Source organism: Papio anubis, chromosome 4 (genome assembly GCF_008728515.1).
Source record: "Papio anubis isolate 15944 chromosome 4, Panubis1.0, whole genome shotgun sequence".
In the NCBI taxonomy this organism is placed as follows: Eukaryota; Metazoa; Chordata; class Mammalia; order Primates; family Cercopithecidae; genus Papio; species Papio anubis.
Window position 1 is genome coordinate 77,402,683 of NC_044979.1, and position 22,534 is coordinate 77,425,216.

The 22,534-nt window shown below is 38.3% G+C and overlaps 1 long non-coding RNA gene across 1 annotated transcript; it reads right to left on the reverse strand.

The window, feature by feature from the left end:
• Positions 1–6,297: 6,297 nt before the first annotated feature.
• LOC103883059 lies at positions 6,298–22,475 on the reverse strand. The gene is made up of 2 exons (XR_645126.3): positions 22,432–22,475; positions 6,298–9,118 (listed from the first exon to the last, which is right to left on the reverse strand). It is a non-coding gene; the product is annotated as an uncharacterized LOC103883059 (long non-coding RNA).
• Between the last annotated feature and the right edge of the window lie 59 nt (positions 22,476–22,534).

Here is a 22,534-nt window from a genome sequence, read left to right on the forward strand (position 1 = left end):
ATTTAATTCTGCCATTTCACACTTGATAAAATAGAGGACAGATATCAAGACCCACTGAAAGGTCAAATCATTAATCAGTGAGGGAATAAAGTTTAGGTCTTTATACATCAAAGTGGCCATCTTTCATTATCTCTAAATGCCCTAGAAAAATTTTAGGCCTTTGTGCTATCCAGGCTTGTGCTTGAGCAGGAGAAAAAGGAGGCTGTATGGCTAATAATTTATATTTGTAAGGATTTAACTTTAGTGGCAAATGGCTCAGAACAAATCATCATGGGCTAAGTTCCCGCAAATTAAAGACTCTCACCTCTCTGTGTAAATCTTAGTGCCTGGGCCATTAAAGGCAATGAACACCACCTCTTCGAACCCTGGGTTGAAAAACTTTCTCCTCCAGGTTTGCGCAGGTTTATCTGAGTAACTGGGGATTGTTACAGCTACTTCAGTAACTGACGGCCCATGTTTTTCATCCCTAATCAAAATATAGCTAGTAATATAGGTAGATATCATCGTTTGCATGAATAATAAGCTGCAGAAACACAATACCCACTTGGGTTTTCTGGTCAGTGTATTTGAGATTTAATAAGAATATCAAAAAAAAAAAAGTTTTGAAATAACTCTCCCAAAATTCTGGAATAGAAGTGTTTTAAGAGCATTAAGTAACTTATTATCTCATGTTATATTAAGCCGTTACAATGCTGGTTTATACAACATTGTTCCCAATTAAGGTAATAGGGTCATCTGTTTTTTTCATTGCATCTAAATTATCTAGTTCCTCCTGTACAACAGTTTGTTTCTTCTTCTGCCCTTATAAATTCTATACTAAGGGTAGATTATTGATGGACAAAGTTCATAGTAAAGGGGACTTGAGGTGAATTGTTTTTTCCTATTTGGGGATATGAACAACCTTTTAATAACATTAAATTCTGCACAGAATAAAGGTATCTATTATCATTATTCATTGTTTATATCCAGAGCTATAGATTTTGAAATTACGCATATATAATTTTATTTAAAATGAGTAACTTTTACTTAATTATGTATTTTCTGTTATTCTAATTGACCAAATTCAGAAATGCCAAATACTAACACAATTTAGTCAGGACTCTGCACGGGTCTTGAGGGACTGTTGTTTGAAAAAAGATATTTGGGCACCACCTTGTGGGACTTCGTAGAAAGACATAGAGTGAGAGTTTGCCAACTATTATTTACAGATTACACATTTTAATCATCTGCGATGCTGAATGGGTGGAATATAAATTGCTTTCTACAGATTTTCTGGGCAGAAGAATAAGGAGATGAACTAAAGAGTGATAAAACTACTCTTATATAAGATCAAGAAGTTCTCTAAGTAACATCTGATGAAATCCAAAACTCATTCATTTAACTAACATTAACTTAGTTTCTACTATATGTGAGGCACTGGATAGAAAACAGGTAGACGCAGTCACTTCAACCCAGTGAAGAAAATAAGCAACTAAAGAGCAATGGCAATTTTTACAAAAAAAAAAAAATTCAGTAATCAAATTATCTAACCCTAGTTGACAATACCATGCTGAAGGGTTTGGGAACAAAATGTACCAGTGTCTGCAACTTACTTTGAAATGCATCATAAAGAAAGGAGATGTGGCCAGGCGTAGTGGCTCACGCCTGTAATCCCAGCAGTTTGGGAGGCCCAGGCGGGTGAATCACAAGGTCAGGAAATCAAGAACATCCTGGCCAACGGGGTGAAACCCCGTCTGTACTAAAAATACAAAAATTAATTGGGCATGGTGGCACGCGCCTGTAATCCCAGCCACTCCAGAGGCTGAGGCAGGAGAATTGCTTGAACCAGTAAGCTGAGATAGCACCACTGCACCCCAGCCTGGCCACAGAGCAAGATTCCATCTAAAAAAAGAAAGAAAAAGAGAAGAAAAGAGATGGATAGAAGAATGGGTAGATGGGTAGATTATGCAATAGAGCAAATACGTTCATTGTAAATATCAATTGTGAAATCTATGTGGCAAGTAATGGGTTTGCTGTATACTTCTGTTAACTTTTCTGTATGTTTGACAATTTTCATAACAAAATATTAGGCCAGAAAGAGCAAGAGCAATATAGTGTGATAACATCTATAAAAGAGACCTACACAGAGAGCACCCAGCCCAGACTGTGATATGGAAGTTGGAAGTGCAGGAGCAGAGGATAAATAGCAGTTTCTTTTATGCCATGTTAAAGGATTTAAACTTTATCTTGAAAGCAATGAACAATCTGAAGCAGGGTTGTGACATGATCACACTTTCATGTTAGGAAAATCACTCTAATCGCTGTGTGAATAATGGCAGGAAAACAAGCTTGGAGGCTGAGATCTACTAGGAAACTTACTATGACACCAATGAGAGATAAGGCTCTCAAGTACCAGCAATGAGAATGCAAAGTGAAGAAGTCTAAAAAATATTAAGAAGCAGAATCAAAGAGCTTAGTACCTAATTGGCCTAGGAAAGCGGAAGAAATGAAGGAGAAAGATGGTACCCAGTAGTCTGCTGAAAAGTATTTAATGACTGTCTCTCTGGGGAAAAAGTGTATTGTACATATACATATATGTAAGTTTATTGGAAATGTTATTGGTATAATGAATGTATGGTATAAAATTTCAAATAATAACAAAATACACAATATTCTCTATTATAAATTTTATATAGCAAACTGACTCATACAGATTGCTTTCATTGATTTTTGACCAAATTCTTATATCCTTAGCCAATCTGTGTTTGTTACTGATGAATGAGTGTAGTTCTAACAAGAATGTTGGTTGGCATTTTCCTCTTCTTTAACAAGTAAGACAAAAGTGAAACAAAGAAAAATGTGGATGTGCATTGAAACTTCATTTGTTTGTCAATGATGTAAGCAACTTTGTAGCTGAATAATATAATACTTTTCAAATACTGAAACATTTTCTTAGATTTTTTCTTATTCAACTATTACAGACAAAATACACTTTTGAGTTTAATCTGCATTATTGTTTTCTCTGTCACTTCCTTTGGTCTAAACAATAAATGAGACAATAATTCAAGCCCTAATTTGTAGCAGATTTCTATTGTGTAAAAAATGCTACTATGTCAGATTTCAAATGACTCACATGACATCACTAAACACAAGGTTGGAAAGAGAAACACAAATATATAGCAGCATACCACTCTGCAGGATTTCCATCATACAGTTGCCATGGATGCAAACAACCTCAAGTACGTACACAATAGTAAGATTTACTAAATAGTTAGGAAGTAATGAGTTTTGAGTGTTTATTACTATTGTTTTTAATGTAATTTATTTATTTGTAAGTTAAATATATAATACAACATTTAATAGTATCTGTGGTTAACAACTGGTTCACAAACTTTCTGGAAATTTAGCAGTTGACCCTCACAAGGTAACATGAGCCATCTTCAGCACACCAGAGACCATACCTAACTTCCAGGCTGTGCGGTGCCCTCTTGCCTCTTAAAACAGTACAGCACACAGGTCTGAGAATTGGTTCTGCCTCTTTTTGACACTGGACCTGTAACTTATGAAAGCCTCAGTTTCCACATCTAAAAGTGAAGACTATGAGGAGGAGCCCAATAAAAATAAGGATAGCAACAGCAGCATCCGAATCAACAACAAAAATAACACCTCTCTCACAGTGTTGTGGTGAGTATCAAAAGAGCTTTGTAAACAGTAAAAATCCATAGATGTTCTGTAATTTCAAAAACAACTTAAAAGACAAACAACACTAGAACATGTTCATAATGTATAGGATCAGTATCCAGAATATATAAGAAAAAGAAAAAAATAGGATATGAAAAGGCAATTTTTTTTTTGTTTTTTTGGTTTTTGTGTTTTTGTTTTTTTGTTTTTTTTGAGACGGAGTCTCGCTCTGTCGCCCAGGCTAGAAAAGGCAATTTTTTAGAAGGGAAATAAGAATGGCTAATAATCATATGAAAAAGTATTTACTCTCATTAGTATTCATGAAAATGCAAACTAAAAACACTAAGATATCATATGTTTTTCATTAGATTGACAAGTTTAAAGAGAGTAATAAAGGGTTAGTAAGGATGTTGGGAAATAGGACACATGGTGGGAAGGGTGATTTGGTAAAACTGCGTTATAGAGCAACTTGGCAATATTTGTTAAAAATAAAAATGTGTATTTTTTTCACTTCTAGGAATATACCCTGGGAAATTCTAGCACATTTGTTCAAAAGACATAGATAAGAATGTTTATTCTAATAAAAATGCTTGAAACAACCTAAATGTTTATCAGTAGGTTGGATAAATAATTTGGGACATAACAACATTGATTTATTTATTCAACAAATATATCTTATAACCTTTATATATCTTTAAAATATAATTTTAATAGAAAAGAAAGCTATGGAATGATATAAAAATATGATATATTTTCTATAACATTTTAAAACATACAAAATGTTAGCTATCTTACAGATACATCTGTAAAATAGATACATCTATATGTTGTAAACCTATAACAAACTTTGATAGGAGGAAACTCACCAGTTTTCTGATAGTGGTTATCACTGCAGAGAGAAAGGGGAATACGACTGGGACTGGATACAAAGGGGACTTCAACTCTGTTTCTAATGATCTGAGAATAATTTTTTAAAAACCCTGAAACATTTAAATTCTGAGTGGTTGGTATACAGATTTTTGTCATCTTCCCTTTAATATACATGTTTTTAAATTTTCATAATGAAAAGTACTTTGAAAACACTTCAACTCCTCAACCTATTAAGCAATAGTTAAAACAGAGTTGATACCACGCCAGTTACACAGATTTATCATTTTGGACTCTATTCCTTAGGCCACCAGATCTCATTAATTCTTATTTTCAGCATTTCTCATGGAGACTTTAATTTTCCAACAGATTGCCACTTCACTAACTTGAATCCTTAGCCCCTGCAAAATACTCACTCTCCAAATAGCCCTAGAAATCCCAAACAGACATCTTATATGTACTCATAAACAAATCATCAGTTATCATTTGACATCATCCATTTCTTTCTGTCCTCTACTTGAAGCTCATTCTATCTCTAGACTCATAGGAAATGGGGCAAACTTCTACTTTTTAATGCTTCTTAACTGGTATGCAGCCCACAAAGATCATTCCTTGCTCTGAATTCTTTCAGTATTATTTATGGTACCATTCATCGAACAATACTTATTGTGTTTTGTACTGAGAAGTAAATATTTTGTGTATTACAATAATACTTAAATAATATATATTTCACTAAGGGCAGGAATTTTTTTAAAAATTCTACTTCTTTATAGTACCCATAGCAATAGTCATTCATCAGCAATGGTTGTAAAATGAACAACTATTTTAAATATTGTAGCATTTTGTGATTGTCTTCTAAATAACTTTATCTTTCCAAAGATTTTGATGACTTAAACTCGCAAAATTCCCCAAAGTATGTCATGGGAACCCTATGCTCCTGCCTTCATTTTTTCATGATACCTCTGCTAGTGTGTAATTTTAGGTATCTCTATATCCCTTAATTCACTCCCACTCATAGGAGGAGGAGTTAGGTGTATCTCATCCTTATTATAAGTATGTCACATGCAACATTTGGAACGTATTTACACTGAAAAAAAACTCATTGCTTATCTGAAATTTAATTAAATTTGGCAGCCTGTAATTTTTTGTGTATGCTAAATCTAGCAACCCTAACACTGACCCATCTCAGTGTTATGATGGGGGGAGATAGTCTAACATCCATTGATCTAACACCCATTAGTTGATTTTTCTTGAACTAGTGGAGTTAATATGTTAAAAGTCCTATGTATTGTGACTTCCTCTTTTCCACACTTATTATTCGGAATCCAAGGATGGGAGGCAGCAAGTGAAACCCTTTACAACTGTAATACCCATGAGAAACCCCAAAGTCTAGACATGGGTACAGCTACTAAGAAGGTTGGTTTGAGTCGCAGGTCCAAGGCACATTCAGCTTTACTGAAAACTATGCTGATATTTTGATCCCTATGTTTCTGACCGCTATGTATATTTCTCAATTAACTCCAAACCCAGAAGAAGAATGTTGAGAATAATTATCAGTGTTAACCCCCATCTCCCTGTGGATATATGTGGATATAGTTAAAAGTGACTACATTTTATTTCATTCTTTACATAGTCTCCAATCTCTAACTTCTACCTTGTCAAATACATCCAAAGTAAAGAAAAAATTAGGTCCAAAGGAATAATTTTCAGTAACTAAGATATTAAAGAGCTGGTAGGAACACGAATGTTAATTTCAGCCACAAGAAAACATCATGGAGTCAGTGCTTTTATTAGAATGGATAATCTTAGCCAATTAGATTTAATCATCAGTGTATATCTTACTTGTATCCAATAATGTCAAGGCCACTGCTGATACATCAGCATTCTTTATAAGCTATTAAATGGGAGTCTTATTTCCTAGACATTTATATTAAAAACTTACAAAAAAGGAAAACTCTTAGGCAATAAGACATTTAACAAATATAATTTAGCATTTGTAAACATTAATATATGGAATCATTCCTAAGTAAACACAGAATGCCTTGGAACTTCAATCAGACAAATAGAATTTAAATGTTTGGAGACAAAGTGGAAATGTCAAAGTTTACTAAATTACTGGTTTACTCTAAAACCCATGCACCCAAAAAACTCACTTTATTTTCTAAATATGAGCTTAGCTTGTTCCAGATAAGAGAAAACAAAACAAAACAAAAACTTTAAGCTGGTCACAGGAGATGATTGAGTGTCTTTCTAATTAAAATAGTCTCTTTCAGTTAAATTCAGTGTCTGTGGCTCTTCAATATATATTCAATAGTTACACTTATTGCATACTTCCCAAGATGCAATATGATAAAAATGTATTTCCTTGGCTGATGTTAAAAAAACAAATATAGATCGAAACTTTAACTTTTAAACCATTAAATAAATAATTTCCAAGATGCTGGTAATTAATGAAAACTAAGCTGCTTTCTGGAAAGAAGCTCATTTTTGAATCCACTGTATAAACATTCATCACATAGTAATATTGTTAATAGTCTGAGCACTTGCTTAGTTGACACACTATGTGCGAATACTTCTCATGATACACGGTATACTTCCTTTTTCTACCCCAGATTAGAAAAGTGCCTCTTCCTTAAATCTCTTGCTACCTGATAACCATCAGAATAAGTAGGATGCAATTGACCCTCCATGGAGGCATTTAATGTACAAACTGAAGAACTATCGGCCTCAGCCCTGTGTAACATCTCACTGTTTATACAGTTAACATTTTTGTGTAGCGTTGAAAAATCATTTTTATTTTTCAGTTTGTATTATATTTATTAAAGTTTAAAATTTTAGTTTAATAAAGTGGCTTGCTCATCCTGATTACAGTTGAATGTTACCACTCTGTCGAGTAGAACTCCATAGGATGCATCATAAAACAACTTTATTTTTCCCCCACTGCTCTTCCTATTGGGGCGGGATATTCCTTGCAACATGGATGAAATCACAGGCAGTGGTCATAAATCTTTGGGTTGGTCTTTGATATAAAAAGTCACTTCTTTCAAATTTAGTTACAAAAACTCTCTCGTTCCAATAATTTAAATATTTATCCCAGGTAGTAGCCAATATTCTGAGCTTGAAGTTTCTTCTCTGGAATACTGCAGTAGGATAGGGGACATGGTCAACTTTTCCATTTCCCCACTTTGTGCCTCTCTGCCTTCCCCAAACTCATGAATCGCAGTTTCAGGCCCTTTCAGGTAGAAGACAGGAAAGATCTGCTTAGCTGGTCACTGCCATGCTTTGATTTTGGAAGGTATTGAGGTGATCTCTTTCTCACTGCAGAGGTCTCATGCATTCTTTGGAGACTTTGCTTCACCAGGATTTCTCATCTGAAGTTCTCTTAATGCTGGCCTTAATGCAATATCTCTTCTGTAGCAGGTATCAAATACAATCTCTACCTCACACTATCTTGTTCCCAACAGAATACCTCCAACATCTCTCTGCTGTGTTCACCTCAGCCCTGGCAGATAATTCTACAGATTTCTTCAAGCTGACTCTCTTGCCCTTGTAGTCCACATCCCATCCGCAGGGCAAGGCCCACATATCCTTTATCCTGACAAACTCTGAGAGTGCAGCTTGCTCCCCACAGGTGCACCTCTCACCTCTTGGCCGTTAGAACCAGCCAGCCCCAGTACCTGAGTTTTAAGGCATGAGTCCAAAAGCAGCCCACCCTCTTCCCTACCCACCTCCCTCTTCCAAGATGCACAGCTCAAGCTCTCTGTGTGGAACAGCACTTGCCCCTCATCCCCAGATATCTTATAGGGGATTAGGAGTGAGACTCACAGAAAATGAATTTCTCCAAAGAAATCTCTTCCAGATTCTTTTGTTCCTTTATATCTCTCAGCAAGGATTGGGTCTTCATGTCGCAAAATCTTTTCCAGCTCTGCATATGTAGGTAGCATCTCATGGGGAATGGAGATGCCACCACCTATTGTTCTGTTATAGTCTAGTAGAGCTTTAGCAAAAACTACAGGTAACAAATTCTATTTTTTAACATCCTGTTACACACACAAATATGCCGTGCATGCACACAAATAAATGTTGAAAGAGGCACAGAGAAGTGAAAACAATTGTGCACGGTAGGAATATTTGAATTTTATTACATGTCCTTCAACATTGTTTTAACAGTCATATTTTTTAATTTTCAATTGGAATGAAAGCATGTATGTGTTTGTATAATTTTTCATCATGCACTCAGTTTTTTGATTCCACAAATAATGAGAGAAACAGTGATGACTGTAAAATGTATCCCACCCTCAAGGAATTCATAGTAGAATTTCTTGTAGTTCCTGTAGAACTACAATAATATAATGTAATATAATAGGTAATAGTATTATAATACTGTGTGTGTGTGTGTGTGTGTGTGTGTGTGTGTGTGTGTGTAAAGAGATGGGGACCAAGGGAGGTACCGCAAAGTGCTAAGGAGTCCAGATGGGGATAGATGCTACTTCTAGCTGCAGGAGACTTCAAGGACGGGCTGGAGGGATATATCTTGAGGGATGGATAGCATTTGATTTTTCTAAGTCTTGGAGAAGGGCGTTCTGGGGGCCTAGGGGGAAGGAACAAAAGCATGTTATAAGGAAAGTGCTATGGAAAAGTAATTGGGAACAATTCAGTGGGACAGCTCTGGTATGAATTAAGAAACCAAGTGTGAAAAAATATGTTGGGTCACAGTAGATAGCGACAATCTCATGTTGATAACCCTTTAAAAAAATTCCAGATGCTTTTATCCATGTTCCATGGAGAGAAATATTCGCCATTATATGTAATTTACTAATCTTTAAATAATTAACATATACTTACCTCATTTATACAACTAACACATTTAACATCTATTAATTTAGTAAATGAGATTTATCTTAAGCACTGTTGCAAACTGAATCCCTCTTCTCAAGTTTAAAGTAGGAAATTATTTGAAATATTTTTCAAAAAGAGGACAAAATATGCCAATAGAACAATGATTATAAAACTGAATAGCATAAAAGTCATAAAAAGGCTAAAATTGTGGAAGTAAATTTCTGTCCACATCATGCCTGTCCTGATTCTAATTCTGGTTCTCTTTATGCTTCTGGGTTTTTTCCCCTCTTTCATTGCTTCCTTGGGTTATGATTATACTTAGCCAAGAAAGTCAGGCTTAGCTTCTCAAATGAGCTGCTAATGTTCCAGGATTTAGAGCATGTGAGTCAAGTCTGTTATTCATCTGAAGGCTTTCCAGTTACACATTGTACCTTATATCTGAAATAGTCCAAATTACTGACTCAGGCCAATCAGATATGCTTTGATTTTTCTGTGACTTAATCTTTTTCTCAAAATGACCTTGGTCCTGAATGTGTTGTCTTCACAGTCTAATAAACATCTACCTCCCAGTTCTTGTTCTGGAAATCTTTTTCTTATTTTACTACCAACAGAAAACTGTTTATATAACTGCTTTGGGTCTAATTATAAAGTTAATCTGATTCATTGAAAATACAAGATTTTTTTTTCTCATCTCTCAACCATTATGACTTGTAACACGGACATCTTAAGTCAAGGCTGAGGTGTCTGGATGTTGATCTGTAGGGAATGTTAACTAATGAAAGGCTCTAAATAAAGGGTCGTTTCAGGTATGCTTCAGAGTAATCAATCTGGCCTCACAGAGGAGAAGAATTAGAGTAAATGAGTAGGAACCAGGGAGCCAGAGGCCAACTGGGGAGACTACTGTCTGGGTGAGGAGTAATTAAGACCTAAAGCAGGGCAATAGCTGTGGGAGCAGAGACATTGGCAGAATGTAGCCACATCATCTGTTTCAAAAATCCCAAATGTGATTTATTCAAGTCTTGTTCAATGAGGGGTAGAGATCAGGCAGTAAAATGACTGTGGTTTTACCGGACTAACAGTGCCAGTTTGAGAACAATTTTGATAGCTGCTACTTTAGTGCCTCAGTGCGCATTAGAAGAAATGCACCAAATTACTAACAAAAAAAGCAATGAGCAAGGCAGGAAATGTTTGCATTGCTCATGTTGCAGTTGTCATACTAAAACTGCTCCAGTTAATAAGGCATCTGATATGCTGCTTGAATCTTATTTGTGCCTTAACTTCGTGGATATAGGATTATGATGTGTCTATTATGGAATTTAGCATCCTAATCCCTCCAATTATATTCTTAAAATAACATTCATTTTTTTCTCATTAAAAACATTTTTATATTGTAATGCATATAACAATTACATTCAAATTTAGAAAACACAGAAAAGTATAATGAAGAAAATAATGATCACTTTTAAACCTACCACACAGAGAAATCTACTGTTAAAACTTACCCTTTTAAAATAAGGCTAGGATCATTATAATTATTTCATCCAGTAATATTTCATTCCAGTAACAGTAAACCATAGTGTTTTCTCAATCTTTAAATAATTTCCTAACACAAGGGTCAACAAGCTAATCCAGCCTGTCACCTGTTTCTGCAAATAAAGTTTTGTTGGCGCAGGGTCATGGCTATTTGTTTATGCACTATCTATGGCTCCCTTTGCACTACAAGAGCAAAATTGAATAGTTGCAACAAAAGCAGCAAAGCCTGAGGAGCTGGAAATATTTGCTATCTGGCTCTTTATAAAAAGTTTGCTAACTCCTGCTTTAAAAGATTATTTTAATGACAGCATGTAATTAGATCAAAAGGCAGTTCCCTTGGAGAGTGCATGAGCCAGTGGTTAGAAGCACAAAGCTGGCACCAGATCGTCTGGGTTTGTATCCTAGCGCAACCATTTAAGAAACGTATGAGCTTGCCTAACTTATTTCACCTCTCTGTGCCTCAGTTTTCTCATCTGCAAAATAGGAAAAATAATAGTGTTATCCTCATAAAGTCGTGATGAAGATGTGATGAGCCCTGTGATGCGCCTCCAGATTTTCCTTCTGTCATTAGTGATCTCTTCCTTCAGCTGTGGGGAGTGCTGCCAGCAGACAGCCCTCAGCTGTCAGCTTTCTTTGGGAACTGCCTTAACCGAGGAAATTGCCTTACTCAAAATCATGCCTCCTCCAAGAGACAGTTCACATTCAATGACACATCCACATAAATGGAAGAGTATAAATGCCTGTGCACCAGCCCTCAACTCAGGACAACTCTGAAGGACCAGTCCAATTCCAGAGTTACCCATGGGCTGGCTGAGGCCTTTTTTGGCATTGCATAGCTGCTCAATTTCCCTCCCTACCTAATCTCTCTTCTTCCTCCTCCCATCCTCATTTGCTGATCCCAACAATACTCCCTAATGAATATGCTACATCCTAGTCTCCATCTTAGAATCTAGTTCCCAGGAAACCTAACCTGAGATAGTATGTTAAATGAGTCTATATTTAAAATCTCTGACACATAGTAGATGCTATATATTTATACATTTTTTCTTAAATAAACAAATAAATAATCCAGTGGGAAAAAGTGAACTGGAAATACAAGTTCAAGGAGAAAAACTAGAACAATGTAAAATTTCCTACAATTGAAGAATAACTTAATCATAAAATTATTGTTAAAAAAATAATTATATAGATCAAGCAGTGGTTATTGGTTGAGACAATCCACACTGACAACTTTGAAATATTCCAATGTTAATATTTATTTATTTATTTTTAAAAATCTTTTTTAAAAAGGTGTACTTTTTAAAAAATAGTATGTGTATATATTTATGGGATACATGAAATGTTTTGATACAGGCATGCAATGTGAAATAATCCAATGCTGATCTTTAAATACAGGGGACAAATACCAATAAGATTCTCATAACATGTTCAGGGTCTACGTAAACTGGATTCTGGACCTAGTTCAATACACAAGGGAAAGAGAATGACAGTGTAATTACCAATAATTAAACCAACGGCATAACTTTCCAAATCACTTTTAGTAAGTGAATAAATTCTGACACTTTAAAAGTCCAAAGCTACACAAAACTCAAAGCAATCGAACTATTTTTCTACCTGAAAATTTTTTTAAATTTCTGGTTGGAGGGCAAGATGGCTGACTGGACACAGCCAGGTGGAACAGCTGCCACCAAGGAACCAAGATGACTGGACCTCATCTAACAGATCTTCAGAGGGAAGGCACCTAGAGTGGATGGAGGGAAGACCAGAAGCTTGGCTGAAGGGAGAAGAAGCTGGGAACCCCGCATGAGGCTACCACACAGTGGGACTTGTTCCTGGCCCCAGTGACTCCAGGCGAACAGGTGGATTGAACTGGCAAGGAGCAACCTGTTCTCGCCATGGGCCTCTGGAATCCCAGCAGGAGGAGACCCCTTCGACCAGCACAGACACTTGAGTTAGCAGGAAGAGCTGCTTAGAGAAGTGGTGGGGGCAGCACATCAGCTGAGGCAGAGCCTAAAGGGTTTGGTCTGTAGTGGAGCACAGCCACGGAAGCCCATCTCCCTCGGCTCAACTTGCTCCCATAGGAGACTTTAGCCCTATGGAAATTGTGAGATCTGAACTCGGCAGGGTGATCTTGCCCATCATATGGGGCCAGTTCAACCTGAGCACCTCTTGGTCTGCTGGCCTCTCCCAGGGCCCCAGCCTCACCACATCTGCTTGCAAAGCAGCCTCAGGTGCCCTGTGGTCCCACTTCACAGCTCTTGCACTGGCAGATCATGCCTGGCTGGCAGACAGCTCCAGAAGGGTGGCCCCCATGGCCATGAACCAGCCTGCCCACCCCCTCCCTACACTGCAGCTTTCCCCAGGCTCACAGCAAGCCCCCACATTGCTTTCCCAGAGCACATGTACATGAACCAGTTTTGCCTTCCTTGCCCACCAGTGCAGCGTGTGCAAGCTCCCTGCCCTGCTACTGCTGCAGTGGGAATAAACTCCACCCCACGTCCCCACCACCACCACCATTGCAATTGGAGCCTTGGTGAGCACAGAGCCAGTCAGCCAGCCTTATTCCCACCAGTGCCCTGCCCTTGTGCCAACACTGCCCTGGGAGTGAAACTAGGCACAAGAACAGTGGATCCTCCCCTGCTCTGAGGGAACACCCTTACCTGCAGCACACAGAGAACACACACAGACCTGTGCCCACTAGCACCACACCCCCATGCTAACAACACCACCAGCATGACTGCATGCACAGCTGCCAGCAGGGACTCCCCCACCCCCACCCAGCGGTGCTGCCTCTGCCACTGTGATGAATGCCCACTTGGAGGCAAGCACCCCAGCACCTGTACCCTGCTACAGCCAACAAGCATATACCTTACTATGCTTCTGCTCCCACTGCTGCTGTCGTGTGAATGAGGATGGATCCCAGTGTCACTGCACTACAAAATGCTTCAGCTAATACCACCCATTAGAATGTAGTGAACAGCAATCCAAACCACCTCAGCTCCCCACCCCAAACCCCCATACAGTGGATTCCTAACCTCAAAGATCCATAGAACAACATCAGGGCCCGATACAAGTCCCCCAGAGAGACAGCACACAGTCCAGGAGTTGAGAGCTTCAGCATTGGCCCCCTAAAATCTTCCAAAAAAAAGCCAGTTGACTGAACCCATCTTATGCCACAACCAAACCCTCAAGGTCATCATCCTAGATGAAAGAAAGAAAAAAAACACCCAAAGGTCAGCAACCTCAAAGATTGAAGAAACATCAACCCACAAAGATGAGAAAGAACCAACCCAAGAACTTGGACAACTCAAAAAGCCAGAGTGCCTTCTTTCCTCCAAATGACCACACCATCTCTCCAGCAAGGGTTCTGAACAAGGCTGAGATGGCTGAAATGACAGAAATAGAATTCAGAATATGAATAAGAACAAATACTAGCCTTGAATGTAAATGGCCTCAGTTCCCCAATTAAAAGGCAAAGTGGCAAGCTGGATAAAGAACCAAGATCCATTGGTATGCTGTCTTTAGGAGACCCATCCCACATGCAATGATACCCATAAGCTCAAAATTAAGAAATGGAGAAAAATCTAGCAAGCAAATGGAAAACAGAAAAAATCAGGGGTTGCAATCTCAATGTCAGACAAAACAGACCTCAAATCAACAAAGATCAAAAAAGATAAAGAAGGGGATTACATAATGGTTAAGGGTTCAATTCAACAAAAAGACCTAACTATGCTAAATATATATGTACCTGATATACGAGCACCCAGGTTCATAAAGCAAGTCCACAGAGACCTTCAAAGAGATTTATACTCCCACACAATAATAATGGGATACTTCAACATCCCACTGACAGTATTAGACAAATCATTGAGGCAGAAAATTAACAGATATTCAGGACCTGAATTTAGCAATAGATCAAATGGACCTGATGGACATCTACAGACCTCTCCATCCAAAAGCAATAGAATATATATTCTTCTCATCACCATATGGCACATACTCTAAAATTGACCACATACTTGGACACAAAACTCTCCTCAGCAAATGCAAAAGAACTGAAATCATAACAACCACTCTCTTGGACCACAGTGCAATCAAATCAGAAATAAAGACTAAGATATTTGCTCAAAACCATACATTTACATGGAAATTGAATAACCTATTCCTGAATGACTTTTGGGTAAATAATAAAATTAAGGCAGAAATCAAGAAGTTCTTTGAAACTAATGAGAACAAAGATACAATGTACCAGAATCTCTGGGACACAGCTAAGGCAATGTTAAGAGGAAAATTTATAGCACTAAATGCCTGCATCAAAAAGTTAGAAAGATCTCAATTTAACAGCCTAACATCTACAACTAAAAGAACTAGAGAACCAAGAGCAAACTGATCCCAAAGTTAACAGAAGACAAGAAATAACAAAAATCAGAGATGAACTAAAGGAGATTGAGACACAAAAAACCATTCAAAAGATCAATGATTCCAGGAGCTTGTTTTTTAAAAAAATTAATAAAATACACTACTAGCTAGACTAATAAAAAAGAAAAGAGAGAAGATCCAAATAAACACGATTAGAAACAATAAAAGGGGCATTACCATTGACTCCACAGAAATACAAATAACCATCAGAGAATATTATGAACACCTCTATGTACATAAACTAGAAAATCTAAAAGAAATAGATAAATTCCTGGACATATACACCCTCCCAAGACTGAGTCAGGAAGAAATTGAATCCCTGAATAGATCAATAACAAGCTCTGAAATGGAATCAGTGGCTGACTACCAATTACAAAAAATAAAAAAAATAAAAGCCCAGGACCAGACAGATTCATAGAAGAATTCTACCAGAGCTGGTATCATTCCTACTTGAAACTATTCAAAAAAACTGAGGTAGATGGACTCCTCTATAACTCATTCCATGAGGCTAACATCATCCTGATACCAAACCCTGGTAGAGACACAACAAAAAAAGAAAACTTCAGGTCAATATCCTTGATGAACCTTGATGCAAAAATCCTCAACAAAATACTGGCAAACCAAATCCAGAAGAACATCGAAAAGCTTATCTACCATGATCAAGTAGGTTTTATCTCTGCAATGCAAGGTTGGTTCAACATATGCAAATCAATAAATGTGATTTGTCTCATAAATAGAACTAAAGACAAAAACCACATGATTATCTCAATAGATACAGAAAAGGCTTTCGATAAAATTCAACACCACTTCATGTTAAAAAAAAAAAAAAACCCTCAATAAACTAGGTATGGAAGGAACATACTTCAAAATAATAAGAGCCATCTATGACAAACCCACAGCCAACATGATACCAAACTGGCAAAAGTTGGATGCACTCCCCTTGAAAATCAGCACAAGACAAGATGCCCTCCATCACCACTCCTATTCAATATAGTATTGGAAGTCCTACCTACAGCAATCAGGCAAGAGAAAGAAAGAAAGGTCATCCAAATAGGAAGAGAAGTCAAATTATCCCTGTTTGCAGATGACATGATTCTTTACCCAAAAGCTCCTTCAGCTTATAAATGACTTCAGTAAAGTCTCATGATACAGAATCGACGTACAAAAATCAGTAGCATTCCTATACACCAACAACAGTCAAGCCAAGAGCCAAATCAAAACACAATCTCATCCACAATTGCCAAAAAAAAAAAAAAAGAATAAAATACCTAAGAATACAGCTAACCAAGGAGGTGAAAGATCTTTCCTGGGAGAACTATAAAACACTGCTCAAAGAAATCAGAGATGACACAAACAAATGAAAAAAAAAAAATGTTCCTTGCTCATGGATAGGAAGAATCAATATTGTTAAAATAACCATACTGCCCAAAGCAATTTAGAGATTCAATGTTATTACTATCAAACTACCAATGACATTCTTCCCACAACTAGAAAAAAACTATTTTAAAATTCATATGGAACCAAAAAAAAGCCTGAAGAGCCAAAGCACTCCTGAGCAAAAAGAACAAAGCTGGAGGCATTATGCTACCTGACTTCAAACTATATTACAGGGCTACAGTAACCAAAACAGAAAGGTATGGGTACAAAATAGACATATTGACCAATGGAACAGAATAGGGAGCCCAAAAATAAGGTTGCACACTTACAACCATCTGATCTTCAACAAAGCTGACAAAAATAAGCAATGGGGAAGGGACTTCTTATTCAATAAATCGTGCTGAGATAACTGGCTAGCTATATGCAGAAGACTGAAACTGGACCCCTTCCTTATACCATATACAAAAATCAACTCAAGATGGATTACAGACTTACATGTAAAACCCAAAACCCCTGGAAGACAACCTAGGCAATACTATTCTGGACATAGGAATAGACAAATATTTAATGACAAAGACACCAAACACAACTGCAATGAGAGCAAACATTGACAAATGGGATCTAATTCAACTAAAGAGCTTCTGTGCAGCAAAAGAAACTATCAACAGAATAAACAGACAACCCGCAGAATGGGAGAAAATTTTGCAAACTATGCCACTGACAAAGTCTAATAACCAGTGTCTATAAGGCACTTAAACAAATTTACAAGCAAAAAACAAAAACCCTACTAAAAAGTGGGCAAAGGACATGAACATTTTTCCAGAGAAGACATACATGTGGCCAACAAGCATATGAACAAAAAGCTCAACATTACTGATCATTAGAGAAATGCAAATCAAAACCACAATAAGATACCATTTCACCCCAGTCAGAATGGCTATTATTGAAAAATCAAAAAATAACAGATGCTGGCAAGGTTGCAGAGAAAAAGGAATACTTATACACTGTTAGTAAGAGTATAAGTTAGTTCATCCATGGTGGAAAACAGTGTGGCAACTCCTCAAAGACCTAAAAACAGAACTATCATTTGACCCAGCAATCTCATTACTGGGTATATACCCAAAGGAGTATAAACCATTCTATTATAAACACACATGCACATGTATGTTTGTTGTGGCACCATTCATAATAACAAAGACATGGAATCAACCTAAGTGCCCATCAATGGCAGACTGGATAAAGGAAATGTGGTAAATATACACCATGGAATACTATGCAGCTGTAAAAAAGAATGAGATCATGTCCTTTGCAGGAACATAGATGGACCTGGAGGCCATTATCCTTAGCAAATTAATGCAGGAACAAAAAACCAAATATCGCATGTTCTCATTTATAAGTGGAAGATAAAAGATGAGAACACATGGACACATAGAGGGAAACAACAGACATTAGGGCCTACCAGGGGTGGAGGGTGAGAGGAGGGAGAGAATCAGGGAAAATAACTAACAGGTACTAGGTTTAATCCCTGGGTAACTAAATAATCTATACGATAAACTCCCATAACATGAGTTTACCTATATAGCAAACCTGCACGTGTACCCCTGAACTTAAAATAAAAATTTTTTAAATCTTCTTTGTCCTATTTAAACATAATTCTTGGTATTGAGGTAAATCTGAATTCACATGATATGCTTTGTCAAATTTTTCCAAAACCTCTTTTTTTTTTTTTTGAGACAGAGTCTCACTCTGTTGCCCAGGCTGGAGTGCAGTGGCACAGTCTTGTCTCACTGCAACCTCTGCCTCCCGGGTTCAAGCGATTTTCCTGCCTCAGCCTCCTGAGTAGCTGGGACTACAAGTGCGCACCACCATGCCTTGCTAATTTTCGTATTTTTAAATAGAGACAAGGTTTCACCATGTTGGCCAGACTAGTCCTGAACTCCTGACCTCAGGTGACCCACCTACCTCAGCCTCTCAAAGTGCTGGGATTACAAGTGTGAGCCACCATGCCCAGCCCTGTTTTGCTTATAATTTAAAGATTTAAAAAATATTAGAAATCATATACTTGACAACTATGTAAATTTATTTTGACAATGTTAGATGTAATCCCAAAATGTATGAAGAAATGCACTGATTTAAAAAATTTATTTGGGGATATGCTAGAAAAGTTTTTGAAGGCCATTATTTTAAGATATCTCAGATCTTCTGATCTTCAACCTTTGTGAAAAGATTACCTAAGCCATGGCACATGTTTACAGGGCCTTCGTTTCAGCTTGATACCTCCTCAGCCTCCATCTAAAAGCAAAACTTGCTCTCAGGTACAGACTGATTTTGTGCATGTGGAAATAAAAAGAATTGGATTAGCCAGTCACAGATTTCACAAAATATCCCAGTACTGTAGTAACTGAATTGCTGCCAGGAGCAGCTGTAAATAAAAAAGAAATTCGCTGCCCTTCAACTGCAATCCTTTTTGTTTTAAAACCACAACAAAAATCCTGTCTGGGATCACCACAACATAAATGAAGAAGCTGAAAAAGAACATCCTGTTCAGGCGCAGTGGTTCACGCCTGTAATCCCAGCACTTTGGGAGGCTAAGGCAGGCAGATCACTTGAGGTCAGGAGTTCGAGACCAGTCTGGCCAACATGGTGAAACCCCATCTCTACTGAAAATACAAAAATTAGCCCGGTGTGGTGGTGCATGTCTGTAATCCCAGCTACTCAGGAGGCTGAGGCAGGAGAATCACTTGAACCTGGGAGGCAGAGTTTGCAGTGAGTCGAGACTACACCACAGCACTCCAGCCTGGGCGACAGAGCGAGGCTTGATCTCAAAAAAGCAAACAAAAAAAATCCTATTAGAAATACAGAAGCTTAAATTAAAAACAAAATACTGAGACTGAACTATAGCAGCTCTAGGATCTATTGTAAAACCCACGTTTAGTAAAGGCAACTAGTATAATCTCAGACCAGTCTGTCAAGTTCTCTGCTATGGTTTACTGTTTCCAAAGAAACAAAGCACTCACTCAACTCAGTAAATATTTTTTGGATACCTATGCAACAGGTGCTAAAGGAAATCCAAAGTTCTATGCTAAAAGATTGCTACCTGCAAGGATCTTGGTTTAGTAGAGAAGGGGAATCAGTTTCCAAAAAGACTGAGAAAAGTGTCACTTATTCCTGTTAGGGGCTTTAGAAGAACTAGTGGCAATATGAAAAAAGATATACTTTCACAAAGCTTGAGTGGAAAAGAAAGTTGAAAAAAGGACATTAGCTGGAGGAGGATGTAGAATAAAGATGTTGTTTTAGGATTTATTCAACATATTTTTATTGGCCACATTTGTTCGGCACTGTTTTTGTTTGTTTGTTTGTTTTTTGTTTTTTTTGGAGACGGAGTCTCGCTCTGTTCCCCAGGCTGGAGTGCGGCGCGATCTGGGCTCACTGCAAGCTTCACCTCCCGGGTTCACGGGTTCACGCCATTCTCCTGCCTCAGGCTCCTGAGTAGCTGAGACTACAGGCGCCTGCCACCGCGCCCGGCTAATTTTTTGTATTTTTAGTAGAGACGGGTTTTCACCGTGGTCTCGATCTCCTGACCTTGTGATCTGCCCACCTTGGCCTCCCAAAGTGCTGGGATTACGAGTGTGAGCCACCGCGCCCGGCCAATTTAGGCACTGTTTTACATCCTGGTGATTAAGCAGAGAATAAAGTAGACAGAGCCCCTCTGTTTTAGTTAGGGAATTGGCTAAGCTGCTCTACCAGTTCCAAACAAACAATGATTTTTAAAAGAACAAAGTTTATTTTCTCTTGCATAATGGTCCAGAAGTCTGTGATCCAAGGGAGGAGGTGCCCCAGCTTCCTGAGATTCTTTTGGGACTTAGGCTAGTGAGAACAGTTTGCCTTCCTTAATACCTGGCTTCCATTTCAAGTCTTTTCTTCCATTTCTTTTTGCCACTTGCCAGAGAGCAGGAAGAGGGAAGAGAAAGGGTATAGCAAGCAACTTTCTTTTTAAGGGACAGGATCCAGTCCTACTCACATCTTACAGGACATAACTTTTTGATATAGCCTTATCTTGCTGAAAGGGAGGCCAAGGAATTTCATGTCTAAGTGGGTCACCAAATGCCCTGCTCAGATTTGAATGTAGAGATATTTCCTCTTACTAAAAAGAAAAAAAAAATACAGAATGAAAACTGGGGATAAGAAGACAAAGTCTAGAAGAAGACAACTATAGAAAAGTAAAGAGATGGCATGTATGTGAAGTTGCGGTGTCATGAAGACAAGAACAAAGGAACTAATTTATAGGTAGTCAGTGACAAGTGAGCAGAGTCTTGAGTGAAGGGAGAGTATGAGTCATGTAGATTTCTGCATTCCAGACAGAAGGAATAGCTAGTGAAGAAGCCCTGAGGCAAGAGCATGCTTGTCATGTTTAAGGAACAGTGAAGTCACAGGGATAAAAGACAAACCAGAAGAAAGTGATGATATGGAACCAAGCAAATGAGACATGTCAAGAGAGAGGAAGTAGTCAACAACAACAAAAGTTGCAAGGGTGAAGCTTTGGCCATTGAAACTGGCAGCATGGAGCTCACAGGTGACCTTGACAAGTGGCAGTTTTGTGGCATGGTGGGCATGAAGGACTGAATGGAGTGAATTCAAGGGAGAGAGGAGGAAGTGGAATCACAGAGAGCAAATATGGTCCTCTCCTTTGAAGAGAAAATGGGAATGACTTGAGTATGTGTTGAAGGTAAAGAACCAGTAGAAATGGAGAGGCTAAGATACATGGAAGTGGAGTAATTGATGGTGCAAGGTCTCAGAAGAGGAGAAATATGTGGGGTTCCTCCTTTTACTCCTAGTCACGGAAAAGAAGATAAGAATGGTAGTGAATCAAGATGTTGGAGGAGGGCAGGAGGAAGTAGTAGGAAGTTGTCAAATTCTACCTAATAGTTTTAATTTTCTTTTCTGAAGTAGAAGGCAGTGTCATCTCCTGAGTGCAAGCAGAAAAGTTGTCCTCAACTATGAATAGTAAGAGTAGAAAAGGAAGAGATTTGTATTGATCTGAGGTTTTGTGTGGGGGTTTGAGGCCAAGGCCAAAACCATTGAGAAGATTGACAAGATAGTGTTTAAAGTGATGAATACTGCTGTGTCTCCTCTCAATAATACAGCACTTTCTTCAGCCTACACTCTTCTAATGGCAGGATTGGAAAGGCAATACTTTCCCCAAACTCATCATCTTATCAAAACCATCTGCCACGAAGATCATCAAGACTAAGCTCATAATGCTGTTTATAGCCATCACCACCACAAGCCCAAGACCACCCACTTTTAAGCACGAACATACAAGTGAAGACTGTCAGACATCTGAAGACTGCCTCAAGGTCAGACTTGTGACACCTGAGGCAGCACCATTCACTCAGTTTTGGGAACAAAAAACCTGGAATCCTCTTTCACCGTCATTCACTTGGTCAATCACCAACCTCTGTTCATCCCACCTCTAAATATTCCCCAGGGCCCCCACTTCTCTCCATGCCCACTCTCCATGCCACTGGTAACCTGCGTTTCTGTCATCCCTCATTCTGATACTCTATCCCTCCAGCTCTCTGCGCAAAAACTGATCATACTGGCCGGGCGCGGGGGCTCACGCCTGTAATCCCAGCACTTTGGGAAGCCGAGGTGGGCGGATCACGAGGTCAACAGATGAGACAACCCTGGCCAACATGGTGAAACCCTATCTCTCCTACAAATACAAAAAATTACCTGGGCATGGTGGCGCCGTGCCTGTAGTCCCAGCTACTCCAGGGGCTGAGGCAGAAGAATCCCTTGAACCCGAGAGGCGGAGGTTGCAGTGAGCAGAGATCGC